Consider the following 15,971-nt stretch of genomic DNA (forward strand, 5'->3'; position numbering starts at 1 on the left):
TTGCTCTGTAGATCCTGCATATTGCCCAAGTTCAGAATTACAATGTCATGTATCACATACCTCTCATTTCAGGTATGCCAGCGTTTCAGCAAATCATTTCAGCTGTATCAGACGTCAATAATTAACAGTGTAAGGAGGATGGAAGTTGTGCATGTGAAAAAGGCACACTAAAGAAGAGACTGAAAGATAAGCTGATGTACTTGCAAAAATGCCATTGAATACCTGGTATAATTTTAGGAAGATTTCCTTTTAAAATACTCAATTTCCCCCTCCAGTCCTCAGTATTTTACGCTCCTGCTGCACCTGTCTTTGCATAGGCATAATATATAGGACTAACACAAACCAATCAGGTCTAGAAAACGTGACCTTGACCAGCTTGGAGGAACTGGGATTATTTTAACACAGAGAAAGGTGATAGAGGGAAAACATAAAAATATAAAAGGCTGCAGAGAAGAGGAAGGACGGAAATAATCTTTTTTCCATGCTCATTTTGGGCATGATAAAAAGTAATGGGCTTAAACCATAGCAGAGGAAATTTAGGTTAACCATTAGGAAAAAACTTTCTAACAGCACAGCAATACGTGGGAAAAAAATGTCCTAGGTAAGAAGCAGAAACTCCATTTTTGTATGTTTTCATGAACAGGTTAGACAAACATCTGCCAAGGAATTGTTTACATGCAGCTGATACTGCCTTGAAGACGGGAGATGGGACTAAATGATCTCTAAGAGTCCTTTCCAGACTTATTTTTTTATGATTCTGTAATCAACATTGAAAGGAGCTTGGCATCACTCCTATTGAAAATAATGGGAGTTTGCAGAGTGTTCTGTAATGGCATTCCAGATTTCCTCTGGTACAAACCAAGGTGGAACTGTATGCATTTTAGTGGAGGGAAGTAGGATCTCGAGCTCCAGTAGCTGCAAGACAAAAGGGTGGCAATTTATACCTAGCTGCAATTCTCACACTCAGTATCTTGCATTACCAAGCTCTGTACAATGCAGAAGAAATTTGATGCCTCTTTTGGGCCATTCTTCAAATTCTGTTCTGAACTGAAGCTGAGGGGTAGCTTATAATCTTTCTTAGGTGGAAGAGAAACTGATTTTAATGCACTGTTTCACATAAATTAGAGCCCTTCTATTCTAAATACTTTTCTGAGGAAATATTCTTAAATCATCAGAAAACAGTAATTAAATGATATATTTTAATTTCAGTCTAATGGACTATATAAAGCTACATATAACTCTTCTATGTCAGTCTGAACAATCCTCTGATGCGGCTCACTGTGCTGCCAGCCATGGTTTGCTGTTTTCTAAAAAAGAAGAAAACCCCATTATTTTCATCCCCTCCATCTACAAATGCAAACAGAATTTATTCAAAGGATATTTATTCAATAGTTGGTATTTAGAATTTAATTATTACAATCTCCAGAAATTGTAAAGAAAATTCCATCTGAAGTTCACATTTATACTTAGATTATTTTGCACTTTATGGCCAACATTTCCTTGCTGCTTCCCCAGGAAAGATGCGGTCTCTTCTTGAATATAATGTGTTATGCTCTAGTAGTTTGTAGTGTAACTTGTTATGCTTTTTGCATATTGATACATTTTCAGGTAACCAAAATATCTCTACAGAAAACTTCATTGTGTACTTTCAGCTGCAATGTGCTATCTAAGATTCTTTATCTATTTTCCCTCATGATGACTAATCAGTATTTCTCTACTGCAGACAAAGATTCCTGCATAAGTATATTTGACAAGAATCATTTATCTACAGAAAGAATAATGGATTAATCTGCACTTCCCTGGAAAAAAACAAAACAAAACAACAGAGTATCTTATATATTGAGATACTGATCTGAAAATTCATCACCAAATACAGAAGAAGAGTTCTTAACTCTATCCTTGACTCAAACTTTCCTGCTGAGGCAATGCAGGGATCTGGAAGTTAATGAATGATGTTATACCCTAAACCATGCTATGAACGATTGTTTATATTTTTTCTATTACACTTACAGCAATGAATCTGAGAACATCTCAAACATTAATTCTTTTATTCCCACAACATGCTCACAAAGTAGCATTCCCATTTTACAGAGAGCATAAACACCATCCATCCACAAACACATGGGGATCCTGTAACGGAGCAAGGACTAAAGTCTACTTTGGATACAAGTTCCAGTAGGTGCAAGTCCCAGCAAGTCTTTCCTTTCTTTTTGATACCATTAACTACAATCAGCCACCTAAAACTTCCATGCTTACGTCTAGTCAGTGAAACCATTTCACTACAGAGCAAGTTCTGCTGACCCCCCTGTTGTGTGAATTGGAACTAAAGGAGTGAGAGGCAGATACAGCTGCAAATATGTAGGAAGGGGAGGGGTTGAGGGGGAAAAGACAGCACAAGCCCGAAGCAGTTATGTACCTGGGAAAGTGCCCTGAATGATGCTACCAGGGACAGATCTGAAGCTTTGAACTGCAGTTACGGATATCATGCTGGTATATTGCTCTCAGAGGACAAGGATAAGGAAGGTTACCCTTTGATCACTGAAATCCAAGTATGCTGTCTTACTGGGTTTGCCCTATGGGAAGGCACTAGATATTTTAACTCCCACTTTTTTTTTTTTTTTTAACTCCCACAGTTGCACTCAATGCAAGCTGAGGACACCAAGTACTTCACAGAAGATACTCAAGACTGTGTATCATTGAATCCTGAATTATAAGTAATAAATATATATATAAATAGGAATTAAGCACAGAATGGGTGAAAATGGTAGATACATTGTAATTCTAAACTTTCCATGATTGTGTCACGTTGACTCACTTTCAACCCTAAATATAGTTTGCCATTGTAATTTTCTTTGTAATCTTTCATTTACACCCTAGTGTGTTTTGAGCACTTAAGACAACTTTATTGACATGAAAGACTTAAAGTGACAAGAATGGTCTTTTTCTGCTACTGTTCAGATTTATGCTTCATGCTTCGCAATTTGGAAAATTCACTTAATATTAACATTTTTCAGATCCAAGAATTTTAGAAACATTAGGTTTATAAAAAGGGATTCTTCTAAAAGTGATTCACATACAGGTACTAGTTTAAAATGTCCCTCTTTTGGATGGATTATTTTGGCTGCCATTTTTCCATTATTACATTTCCATAATTAGCTCTCAGTCATTGTTGAGCTCATCTTCTCCAGTATGAAAAATATATGCATTTTGGTGTGTGACTTACTTGCCAAGTCCAATAATATTTACAGAAACCTAGCTTCATCTCATTTTATATTTTCCTTATCTTCATGTTTTATGTATTTAACTGATCCTTGGATTTTTATTTGGATTTTTTAAAAGAACAATCTTTTAAACAGCCTGTTTTCATTTTATGGACCTGCTAATTCTGTATGCCTAAACTTATCCCTTCTCATTGTTTCCAAGGACCTTTGTCTTTGCTGTATTTTGTAAGGAAGATCAGAAAAATCACCTTCCAACTCTTTTTTTTTTTTTTTTTCTTTTTTAGTTGCACGCAGGAATAGTCCTGATACCAGAGAAGCCCATCTAGTGCAAGTACTACACAATGTATAGTGGTGCACCCTGCAGAAATTCTCAAGCAGCTCTGCACTCAGGTATGATTCACCAGGATGTATGAGTTCTGACAGCCTTGCTAGGCTCAAACTCATTCCAAAAAGCAGCATTTGGTGGTTTCTACACTCTTTGCCATTTCATGTTCCACAAAGACTTAGTCATTTGGATGCACTGGTTAGCCAGTTGTACATGTAGGCACAGTGCCGTACTTAGATGCTAAAAAGATAGTGCAGAGAGATGAAGAACTCAGCCCTGGTCTCATACAGACAAGTGCTGTGCATGTACAATACATACAACAGTACTGACCTGGATCTACTATATTCCTACAGGACATGAGCTGACACATAGATGTCTCTGAACTATATTTCCCATACCTCTCAGTTCCAGAATTATGAAACAGAACTATCCAAGGCACACAAATAAAAGAAGTTGAGAAGTTGTCGCAGTGAAGGAAGATGTCATAACAAGCAACCTCTCTAACAACCGTGAGCTAATTAACACCAACCCTGAGCACTCAGCTAACTGTGGGTTGAGTTAATATTTTTGCTGGATCCAAACTAGCTCCTTCAGAAGGACATTTCTAGTGATTTCATAGTTACAGGACAGCTAATCCTCATCCAGAAAGGATGCGGGCAATAAATGAGTTCACTATTACAAACTCACTCTTACTACAAGAAAGAAAGAAAGAAACCCTTTGCGATGCATTTCCTGAGTCTGCTATCCTATTTTATTAACTGAAAGTTTTGAACTTTAAACCCTATGCCTTTTCCTTTGTACTTAAAATAGTAATTGAATATATAGAGCACAGAGAGTAGTTCATCTCCTATCCTTCATCTTAAAAGTGTTTTACTTAACAATAATAATGATAGTGATATTAATTTATTTGTGTCCATAAGCTTTAAACCTAGCCTCCTACAGTAGTTGCACAATATTGATTGAAAGGGGTTGGATCAAACGATTCTAGAAATTGAGCAGCTCCAAGCTTTTAAGAGCTACTTTTAAGCAAGAACTGTCCCTATCATGCTTTTAAACTGCTAACAACAGAAAGCCCTGACATCCTTCTGTCAACATTTTCCTGAACCACAAATTGCTCATGCATTAGAAATTCACTTGAAATGGCATAAAAAGGCTGTGAAGTAAATGTATTCCTGAAGCCTGGGTCTGCAAGCCAGTGTAATTTCAGAAAACACCATACAGGCTGAAAAGACAGCAGATGCAAGGACTGAATTTAACTATAGATGATAACTCAATTTATTTTCTCTGTAGTCTAGTAACTCAATAAGTCTTTAATGGTTTCGTAAATAAACAGACGGATGCCATCAAATGCCACAAAATGATAAATCTGATTGGTCTCTGTATAATTTTGTATAGCTTTATCCCAAAAATAGACAGTAGAAGCCTCTTACCCCAAGAGTGTGATAAAATAAATGTGGGAAGGTAGATTATAGGCAATTGCATTGTCCCAGCAATGAATGAAACTTTCCATGATGGTATGACTGAGAATCACGACAGGTCTCAATGTAACTCTTTCTAGCAGTAGATTTGAACAGATTTGACTTCTGTTCATTTAAAAAAAAAAAAAAAAAAAAAAAAAAAAAGGTGCTTCTTTCAATGAATTCAAAGTTAGAGGAAGGAGAAATAGGTGATGGGACCCCTACTGAAAGATTTAAATCATAACTACCTTTGAAAGGTTTATGGTTCTAATTTAACTGTAAGCCATCTGCTCCACCTAGTATATGGTGACTGAATATAAAACCAGACCACCAGTTTCAAATAGAAAGGACACTTATCATCCATTGTGTCACTTACACAGGGATTTTTTCACTTTACCTAATTTTGCAACTCTAACTAGACATCTGGTTGAATCCTCAAAGTTTAACAGTACAAAATTATTCTGCTTGGTTTTCAGGAGGAACATGGCCAAATAAGATGCTCTATTAGGTGAAGCTGTACATTCATATGGGCTGAATAGAGACAGGACAAGGCCTGTTACTGCATATTTTCTATGTAAGAAACACTGAGTCTTTGGGTCAATATCAGGAGAGTAGAACAAAACACTGCTTATGCTCAATAGCATCACCAATGTTTCCATTTGTGTAAATCATACTAGTGAAAGATTTTGTCCCCCATGAGATTTCTAAAATGACATATGTATCATATAACCTCTTCCAGCAAAATTCCCAAGTGAAAACTTCACGTTTGTTAGTTGCCTTTATCACTTTTCTGGGTTTGTTGGGGGGGGCGGTGGTGGTGGTGGATTTTTTTTGTTTTGTTTTTTTCTTTTTCTTTCCTTTGCTGACATCTGTATAGCTCATGTTAAAAGAATAAAAGCACTCTACAAGTTCTTCCAACTATGGAAAGCTTAGCCTTGCAGAGTGCCAAAGGGTCTGCCCAGGAGACAATCAAATTTGAAGACCTAACTTTACAGAACATTTTCTGAATTACTTTTGTTTGTACATCCTATCAATTTTACTCTGACTCTCCAAACACTACTAATCCTGTGGCCTTCTCATCACAGAACAGGCAAAAAGAAAAAAACTTCACATCCAGTAATACAAGTATAGGATTTCACAATCTAAAAAAGAAAATAAGACCAAGCTCTGTAGACTACCACTTTGTTTAGAGGAAGTGATTTTGGTGAGGGAATTAGAGCTGCTAGTAGAAAGGGGACAAAATATTAAGTGACAGCAGTTCCCCACCCCTCCACAAGGAGCCCATTGTGGGATCCTAAGGCTGTTCCTGCCATTTGACAAGGTAAGGAGCACACAGTCCTAGCTACCAAAATCCAAGGGACAAATCACTGCTAGAAATCTGTCCCTTTCTACACCAACAGAAAAGCACTCTGTGCAAAGTTACTGCTGACCAGCAATACATTCATCAAGAAAAATTCTTGACTCTTCCCTGACTTCCAACAAATATGTTGTAACTATGCTATATGGAAGCCAATGACCTTCTAAAGGAAGAAGGTTATGCACATTTTTTAAATTCAGAAACCCTTTGAAAATGGATAAAAAGCATCAAGCAACAAAGGAGGCTGTGTTTTAGAAGTAAAGAAATGTAAGAGTGAAATAAGAATTGCCAAAAGTTAAGCTGAGTTAGACCTTGAAAAGGCTTATGAAAACAAGCATCTAAGGATTTTCACTGTATTTAAAAAAAAAAAAAAAAAAAAGACAAGTCATTATGTAGAAAGAATGAGGTAGAAATCAAGTATTTTCTAGATATTGTTCCAGGAGTGTATTATTTGGTGGTTTTCAAGGAGGGAGATAATATTTATCAAAGAAGGTACCATCAACATGGATAATGGAATGAGGATATGGAAATAGAAACAACAGAAGTTTTATGCATTGCCATTAGGGCAATCAGAACACTAGTTCTGTAAGAATACAAGAAAACAAAGGCTAGTAACAGGGAAATTTAATAATCTGTCATGTCAAATGCAGTGGCATACAAATTGAGAACAGTAAGTGCTGTTTATTTCATACTAAAAATTGGCTAGATTCAAGAAAGAAAAAAATTATTCAGTTTTTTATTGATCTATTAATCAGACTCAGTTATATGACACTTGGCAAGAAAGAATAATTAAAGGCAGGTAAACCGAAAATGGGTCAAAATGCATCAACATTTCATCAAAGATTGTGCCAGACCAACCTGATAGTTTTCTACAATAAGTTAACTGACTTTCTGGGTAAGAACATGCAGAAGATTATCTAGATTTCTGGAAGGTATCTTATACTGTTGAAAATTACCAACAGACACAAAAGATGAGAGATTAGTACAGGAGTTATGGAGGGTGGACAATCTCATGAAGGAGAGAAAACAAAGAGCAGTTTTCAAGAGGAAGAAGGCTGCTGAAGATATAGCAATGTTTTGACCAGTCTTTTTTAATATTTTCATTAAAGAGCTTGGTATAAAAGTAGGAGTATGCTGCTGAAATTCCGTCATGACAAACACTGGTATGTATCATCAATACAGAGGAGGAGTAAAACATAAACCATAAAGAGATGCATGACCTCAAGAACTTGAGGAATATAAATGTACTCAGATTCAAGAGTGCAAAATTCAAAGCTATGTATTTTGGGAACAAACAGAAACTTATGCACTAGAAGTTCACTGTTTGAGGAAAAGAAGAAAGGCAGGGATGTAAGAAGTTGGCCACAGAATGGCTGAGTTGGAACAGGGGAAAATTGTTTTAAAAAAGTAAAAGTTAAATGGGATACAGCAAGGAAATGTTAGTATCATTGGGCAAGGCCAGATGGGACTTCACATGGCACTCTGAGTACAACCTGGCCATGCAAGGTAAAAAAAGCTGAGCCAAAGCTGAAACTGGGACAGTGCTACAAAGGTGTTCAGAAGACTGAAGAACATGTTTCAAGTAGGCCTCATTTGCCTTAGCCTGGCAAAATGAAGATGGAAAAGAGATATGATTGCTGTGTTAAAACATTGTGGGTGATAGATGTCAGAATGAAAATAGTATAACTCCCAAGAGTACTTCAGCTGATGGTCAGCAGATAGGTATGGTTGAAGGATGAGGTTTCTTTCCAGGCTAGAGCCTAAGTTTGGGTTCTAGAGCGTCTGTTCACAGCTGGAAACTTAGGACCATGAAAATCCATCATTGCCTCTCTATTCTCCATGGTGAGTGGGGAGAGGAAATCACCAAATTGCCATCTGGATGCAACCTGAAAATGGCTCAGCCAACCCCCATGAACAGGGGAAGAGATGTACAAGACTGTACTTACATTTCACAGTGTTCAGAACTTTTACAACCTTGTCAGATATTCTTTCAGTTCTCTTTATACAATTAAAGCTGCAAAAGCTTCCCCCCCCAAAGGTCTACTTCTGATACTCTAGAGGAACATTGACAGCTTTAGTTCAAACAATGAACAACTAGTTATCAAAGAAATGTTCATGGTATTTAACAGTTTTTATTAATATGTTTCATTTTATTGAGTCCCTCTGGGGCAGTAAGTCCAGTGATGAAGTTGTAAAACAACCATCTCTAACTCCCCTGTTCTCTTTTTTTGTTTTGGGGTTTTGTTTTCTTTTTTTCAGTTGATAGCTCTATAGTATGCAGTTTTTACTGTCAAATCGATAAGTTACTTTGCCAAGATTTGTGGAACATTGCTAACATTATACTGCACGTTCTTCATATTAAAATGTTTACATCCTTTTCAAATAAATTCTTCACAATATAAAGCAATCAAGGTTCTATGGCTAGAATGATGTAAAAACTAATTCATAACAGAACCACCTAAAATTCTTTAAATGACGAGACAAAATCAATACCCACCGCATTCTTCATCACTTTTAAAGCTTACTATGCTAAGAACCTCAGTGCTTTTCAGGTAGACTTTGTCTGCAGGTTGCAAAATAATTGCTTTGGGTTTGGGCTGGAGGAGGGATGGTGGTGGCTACTAAGTATTATTACCTACTTTGTTTTTGCTATTGCCATAAATATTTTTTAAGTAATCATCAGCACCATCTGCCACTTACACCACTGTGTTCTTTTCACAGTGTCAATACTATAAACACAGTCTGCTCCCTCATTTGATGCAGTGCAGAAGAATGAAATTAAGCAGAAAACAGTCACTCCAAAAATAGGCCTTACTATTTAAAAGAAAGCAACTCCTTCAGTAAAACGGTCTTCAGAATAGATGATTTCAGTTTCTGCCAAGTCTTAAGAAGCTATTTTGCTAAGCAACTCCAGTTAACTAAAAAGAACTCCAGATTTTGCTTCTTTTGAGACCATTGCACTTGACAAACCAGTCTCTCATGTCAATAAATTGAAGTTACTGCTTAATATATTAAGAGTCTAGTTTTAGTTATAGTCATTAAACTCTTACAAAGACCATTTTGATTTTCTCACACGATTTTAACTTTCTTTTTTTTGAGCATTTAACTGGCAGCATATTGGTAACTAACATGAAGTATCCCTCAATGCAATTACCAAAATTACATTTCTATACAAAATGCTCTAGTCATGCCTTAGGTTTAAGAGATGGATTAAACTCAGTCTTCACACAGTCTAAACAGTAAAGGCAAACTTTAAAAAAAATTCTGTTCCTCACTGAGTCTTTTAAAACAATCCACCTTATCTGCAGAGCTTCTGGTTAAGTGAATATGGCCATGCACTTTTGCAAGCTGAATTGTCACTGTGATTTCCATCATGGAAGCACCGTTCATATAATGCAGCTGTATAACATTTTCTGGAGCAGGTTTTTTCTAGGAATGGTGAATTGTATGGCACTGTAAACCTACTTTGGCCCAGATAAAATGCCAGACTCATCCCTGTATTTTAACACAAGTTCTAGACATCCACACTGTTTTGCTGTAATACATAGTTTGCCTTATTTGCAGTTACATGATGGCACTTCAGATAAGATTAATAGAATTGAGATTTTTTTTTTCAATATTTCATAGGAGAAATCTTGTTATTTATGATGGGGGGGGGGGGGGGGGGGAGGAGAGAGGGGGCTGGGAGCATCCCTTCTAGGAGTATTGTGAAGTTGTGTTCTGTCAGGATTTTTATAATGCTTTCCCTGCTTACATGTCACTTTATTCTACCTAAATAGTATTGTTAGATTATAAATATAAAATCTACTACTCTGGTGCATTAATAAAAACTTATGTCAATAAAACAGCAAATAATGAAAATAAGCCAGTAGTCTGTCTCCAAAATTACAAAGAAGGAGAGATGACAGTCTAGAGAGGCAGACTGGTACAGAAGAAAGAACAGGATGATGTGGAGAAATATGTTTACTTAAATACACACGTACGGTGCCCAGACACTACTGTAATGGGACTAATAAACTGGCTGGGAAAAAAAAAAAAACAGAACACAGAACTATGTTCTGTTTTATCTAGACTTACATGCTTTCACAGATTTCCTTTTCTCTTTTGCAATATCACTTTTAGGTTTCTTGTTTATATGTTTAGGAGTCTAAATAACCTACCAATTATGAATATCTTCCCATTTCTACCTCTAAACCCCCACTTCTCTTCTCCCAGCATTGATTACTTGTGGTCTTTCTTCACTAAAGCCTGCTATATATATATATGTATATGAATAATTAGAAGTCCCACTTCTAAATGAAGAAACAAGAGAAATAAAGCCTTTTTATGTAACTTCAGTACCTCTTCTCTAGGTTAAGCTCTTCTCTTTCCCTGGTTCAGTTTTGCTCAGTTGAAGGTTTCGTTTTTGTCAGTAAGTATTAGTCCATACATGCCTTCAAAATACTGCATGCAATACTCTATAAATAGTTAATGCCACATTTTATATAGCATGAAATATATACTTAGTGTAAGCATTATTCCAAAACAGATACCTTGCCAAAACTCCTCTCTGCTAGCTACCTGACATGATACCATACATACAGCTCTTGAACTTGTAAGTTGTTGCCTTCCACTTTGAACAGAGACCAAAGGACAAACAAGATTAATGATCTGGCCTAGTCCTCTGCTCTAAACAGAAGCAAGCCTCAACCCCTTTTTTTTCTCTTTCTGAGCATAAAAAAAGGTCTACAAAGAGGTGAAATACTGTACTAGAGGATGTATGTCTGAGAAGACAAGGGGTTACAATGGTCCTTAGCAAATGAGACTCTGAAGTTTACCCTCGACTCTTCAGCATCACTGCCACTGTGAGGCAGGAGCTTTTCAGTAGGCACACGGATATACTTGCTAATGCAGAACCATCAGACTCAGATGTTTCCCTGTATTTCTCTTCTCTTTTCCCTTTCGGTACCTGAGAAATGCTAGACCCCTCAACATGGACACACAGGCCTTTAAATAATGTGTGCTACATATATCACACTGTACAATTCAATTTATATTCTCTAACCTTTTATTAATTAGTCCTGTATTTTCACTCCTTTAGTATTCTGTAAATACCCTCTAACATGAAAATCTTTACTCATCCTTGTAGCTCTACTGACTTTATTTTGCAAGTGTGAAGGGACTGAGCAAGGAATGTTTTTGTAGCACGTAGAAATCCATGGGACTTACTTGCTCCTGGTGTATGTCTGCAACTATTTCACTGCATGCTGAGATAAGTACACATATGAACCCATTCCATACATGGAAAACCCTAACCTGTGGGTTTGTTTCCAAGGGTCAGAACAATGAGCAATATCATTAAATATAATAGTCTATTAAAGCTATTTGTTATTTCATGTTTATATTAATGTACCTCCTATGATATGTATTACATTTTTTTTGTATTTTAATCAGAGAAAATTAGAACTAGAAAACCCCCATCCAGAGCTAATTGTCTTGTAGAACACTTAATGAGTTGTTATTCATTATGATGGTGAGTATGGGGAAGGCAGATGGCATGGTAATTTTATTGATTCTGTGATCCTACTGTAGCTTGCTGATTAAGTAGGATTGAACACCACAGTTAGTGTGGCCAGAATTACATGAAATTCTGTTTTGATTCAAGCATATCAGAGAGCAACTTTCAGAGAGTCCTGCTGAACATTAAATTTTGCTATCTTCATTTATATTTGTAGCAACAGCATATTGCATGTGGTCTTCCAGGATGTACATTCCACAACTTCCATTGCACTGCAGTTGCTTTATTAATTACTATTATTTTATTTAGTTCTTGATTTTAATTTGCAAGTGTTATTTTTAACTATTAAGTTAGATTCACCTCACCTAGTCATAGCCATAGACATTAGATGTCCTCTATGGTTGAACAGAGACACACCTTCATACACCTTCAGAGATCATTCAGCTCACTGTCTTAATAGGAAAGCACCTTTACTGGGTGCTCTACCACTTTGGCATGCTTGGGAGATAGGGAAATTTTGCTGTGTGAAAGTAACATAACCTGTAAATAATTCACAAATTACATCCCTTGGTTCTAAATTATTTTGATATGCTCTAATCTTCTAATTTCTCTTTGGGCTTTAAAGCATTTACTGGCCTTATCCAAGAACAATGCAAACGTCACAGAGTTTTATAAACTTATTGTATAATACCTTGATAGATCAAAGTGTGGGATCTAGTTGGCTTTAATAGTAATGAGGACATGATCACAGTTCTTTTAACAGAATTTATCATATGACCAAGCTATTGTTTCTGTATTGCCCAATATATCACCAGAGCTGTATGAAGACCTTGAAGGAGTTATTCTTGGTCTTTCCACTGCTGGTAATTCATTGGCACCTTCTTCTGCATTAAGTAATTTATATATTATTCTCTTGTTCCTCTTTTTTCTCTTTTTTTTTTTTTGTCTATCTTGTTTTGTTCAATACCCTTTGAGATGTATAATTTAGTTCTTTCTAGAGATCTGCTTGCAGCTGCTCTCATTATTAGATCTCCTTTGATATTAAGAAGAGTTTAAGCTATTTGAAGCATAGGGTCACACACTACAGGATTAACAGATGATCTTTGGCTTCCAATGTGTCATAAAATCTGTAAGACATATGTGTGCCTCGTGTATTATAATCTGCCCACAAGTGCTTGAACAAGTGATTTTTCAGATATGCATATACATTGATGCACGCATATTGATATACACATGAATTGTACAGAGAACCTTTGAATTTTGATCTGATTACTCAGGTACAATGCAGCCAATGGGACAACTGACGAATGAGGAAACCACATGTTCTAGTCAATCCAAAATTGAGAAATTTAGTTTTTATCACTGCTAAACTTCCTTAATGTTTTTCATTGATCATTCTAATTTATAACATCATTCTAATTTCTGCCTTAATCCAAGCAAAATTTCATTTAAAAACAGTTGTTACTCTAGAGAAGTATAATTGAATTGTTAGAATCTTCTTCAAAGCTTACACCTAAAAGAAAATATAAGGTCTACTGCGCTACACCTAACCTACTATGATGGTAAAATTTATTGACTTTCCAGATTTTCAGGATGTTTAATTCTGCAAATTTTTCCTTCATTGAAAAAGTCCCTTTTTAAAGCATGAGTCACAATGAATAGTGGGTTGGGTTTTTTCAATAAATTCATTTTTTATCAATATTTCATCTGAATCTACACGACCAATCTGCATAAAACTTATCTTAAAGCACATATTCATATTAAGCAGTTTGTGTCAACATAGCAGTTATTTGTATACTTACAGGATTAGCACTGAGAACTAAACAATGCCATTGAAAGTCTGTAAAGTTCTGAGTATTTTCTGCAGGAAGTAGAGAGCACTCAGATCTCTACCGGGACATATGGTCTCTCCTAGAGAAGTTTTTGCCTTGCATAGCCTTTGGCCAAAGCTTGCCATCTGTAGTTTCAACTTTTCTTCCAGCTGCTGGTAAAGGTGAAGTATAGAACATATGCCGCAGAAAGAGCAACCTTTACATTAGTTTGTTGTTGGGGGGTTTTTTTAATATTTAGAGACATTTTTCAACAATATATTTGTCAATGTAAACCTTGGAAACAAGTGAAATTCACGTTTGATCAAATTCAGATCTTTAAAACATAGGAATACAACTCTAACAACTCCAGTAAAGCACAGACTAGTTTTTTGTGGAAAGAACTAGCTTTCTTGATTTTGGAGAAAATGTAATGCAGAACAGTACAGGCATTTCCTTCCTATATTTCAGATATATGTACATAAGAAATGAAATCCACTGTCTCTCATTGTGAACTGAGAATCAGTATCATTGATGTATCATTTAAACAAATGTTTGACACACCGTCAGTTTTATCCTAGAATGATCCCAATGAGCTTGAAAATGGTTATGTGCAAGTAATAGAGAATTCTAAAATTACTTGGCAAGACATAATTACTGAACACGCTACTTCCAGCCACCTAAATATCATTGTTTTAACCTAGCTTAGGTCATAAGGGAAACCAACTGCATAGCAAACATATGTCTGCTGCACAAAGCTTCCACATCATTTCAAATAACTTGGCACAGTTCACAGCATCTGCTCCCAGGAAGCCCAGGAAAGAAGCAGCAGGTAGTGCTGCAGGACAGGAATGAAGTGAATTAGTAGAGCTACAGGTATGCCAACAAAATTGCATAATAGCTTCTGCCTAGACTATGCATGGTTACATACAGTGAAAGCAGTCCATGAGTACCAAAATTCATTACACGCAAGAAAAAATTATTATAGGAACATAATCTAATATAATCTCATGGTTGTATCAGCATGGTTGCACACCTCAAGCATTTCTATTTGCTTTTGACCCTGAACAAAGTGAAAATTGTGGGACTAAAAATTTTAGATATTTTCAAATACTGAATGGCTGACCAGCATCATAGTAACAAAAGGAGGAATAGCATTTGAAATCTAAGCCTGCAAAACTGATGGAAGGCAAAGTAATATGAGGACAGAGCAGAACAGGACGACATAACACATGTAAAAAAGAGGTGTATTCTTTCACAGATTGAGAAACATTCAAAATGACACATCTGCTGTTGTTGAACCCAACTCCTGTTTCAAAAAGCCTATTCCATCCATGTTTTTACACACACGCAAAGAACAGCAATCACTTTTAAAAAAATTGTATATAGTAAATAGAAGCTGATTATGAAGTAACTAGATAAATACATTTTTACTACCAAGAAGCACATCATACGTAAATTTGAAAACAACAGAAAAAAACATTTTAAGCTCCAATTTCAACAATTACTTTTAATTTCCTTTTATAATGTTTTTCCGTGTTGTAAGACTATAAACACCTTCGTTTCTTTTTCATATCCTTAAAACATGAACAGGGAATACGCTAAACATCCTTCCTCCCTCATTGCTCTCTTCAGAGCACTTACATTTATATACTTCTTCCAGGAAATTTATTTGACAAAGCATCAGTAACACATTTATTTTCATAGCACTTCCAGAAATTATATTCCAAGCCATAAACAGCATTTTAAGAACTAAGTCCTCATCTCGGGGGGGGGGGGGGGGGGGAATATAACCCTCCTCCCCCCAAAAAACTGAACTAAAACCCCCAAATAAATAACAGTTAGTCATCAGGCCAAAAGGAGAAGAAAGTACACTCAGCTGAGCTTATTTCCAGCATAAGTCAACTGAGTTCGCCCTCATCATCATTACTCAATACTTTTTAATCTCTTAAATGGATTTTTGAAGGTTAAAAGGATATCTTTTTGGCTCTTAATAATAAAAGTTAGCCTTAAAATATATTTTCTGGCTTATAGGAGCATTTTGGGCACATACCATGCAGCTTACTGTTCATTACAAAGGTGTTCATTTTGGCAACAACTACAGTGAATTCTGAAATAGTAAACTGGTCATCTGTGCAGTGCCACATTACTGTCTAAACTTTGTTGTCATGACCATTTTGTATCATGTCATTGTAGGCAATTATTTAAAGGATTTAAGAAGTATATTTAGGTACCTCCTGTTTAGGAAGTATTTTATAAGAATGGCTGTAATGGTTTTGTACAACGATCTAGCATAGATCAGATAA

At 36.0% G+C, this 15,971-nt stretch overlaps 1 protein-coding gene across 1 annotated transcript in view; it reads right to left on the reverse strand.

Annotated features, from left to right (window-relative positions):
* The window catches only part of ATRNL1 (attractin like 1), a 543,282-nt gene that overhangs the window by 36,203 nt on the left and 491,108 nt on the right, over positions 1–15,971 (reverse strand). The gene's annotated exons all lie outside the window — the stretch shown is intronic.

Source organism: Pelecanus crispus, chromosome 10 (assembly GCF_030463565.1).
Source record: "Pelecanus crispus isolate bPelCri1 chromosome 10, bPelCri1.pri, whole genome shotgun sequence".
Classification (NCBI taxonomy): Eukaryota; Metazoa; Chordata; class Aves; order Pelecaniformes; family Pelecanidae; genus Pelecanus; species Pelecanus crispus.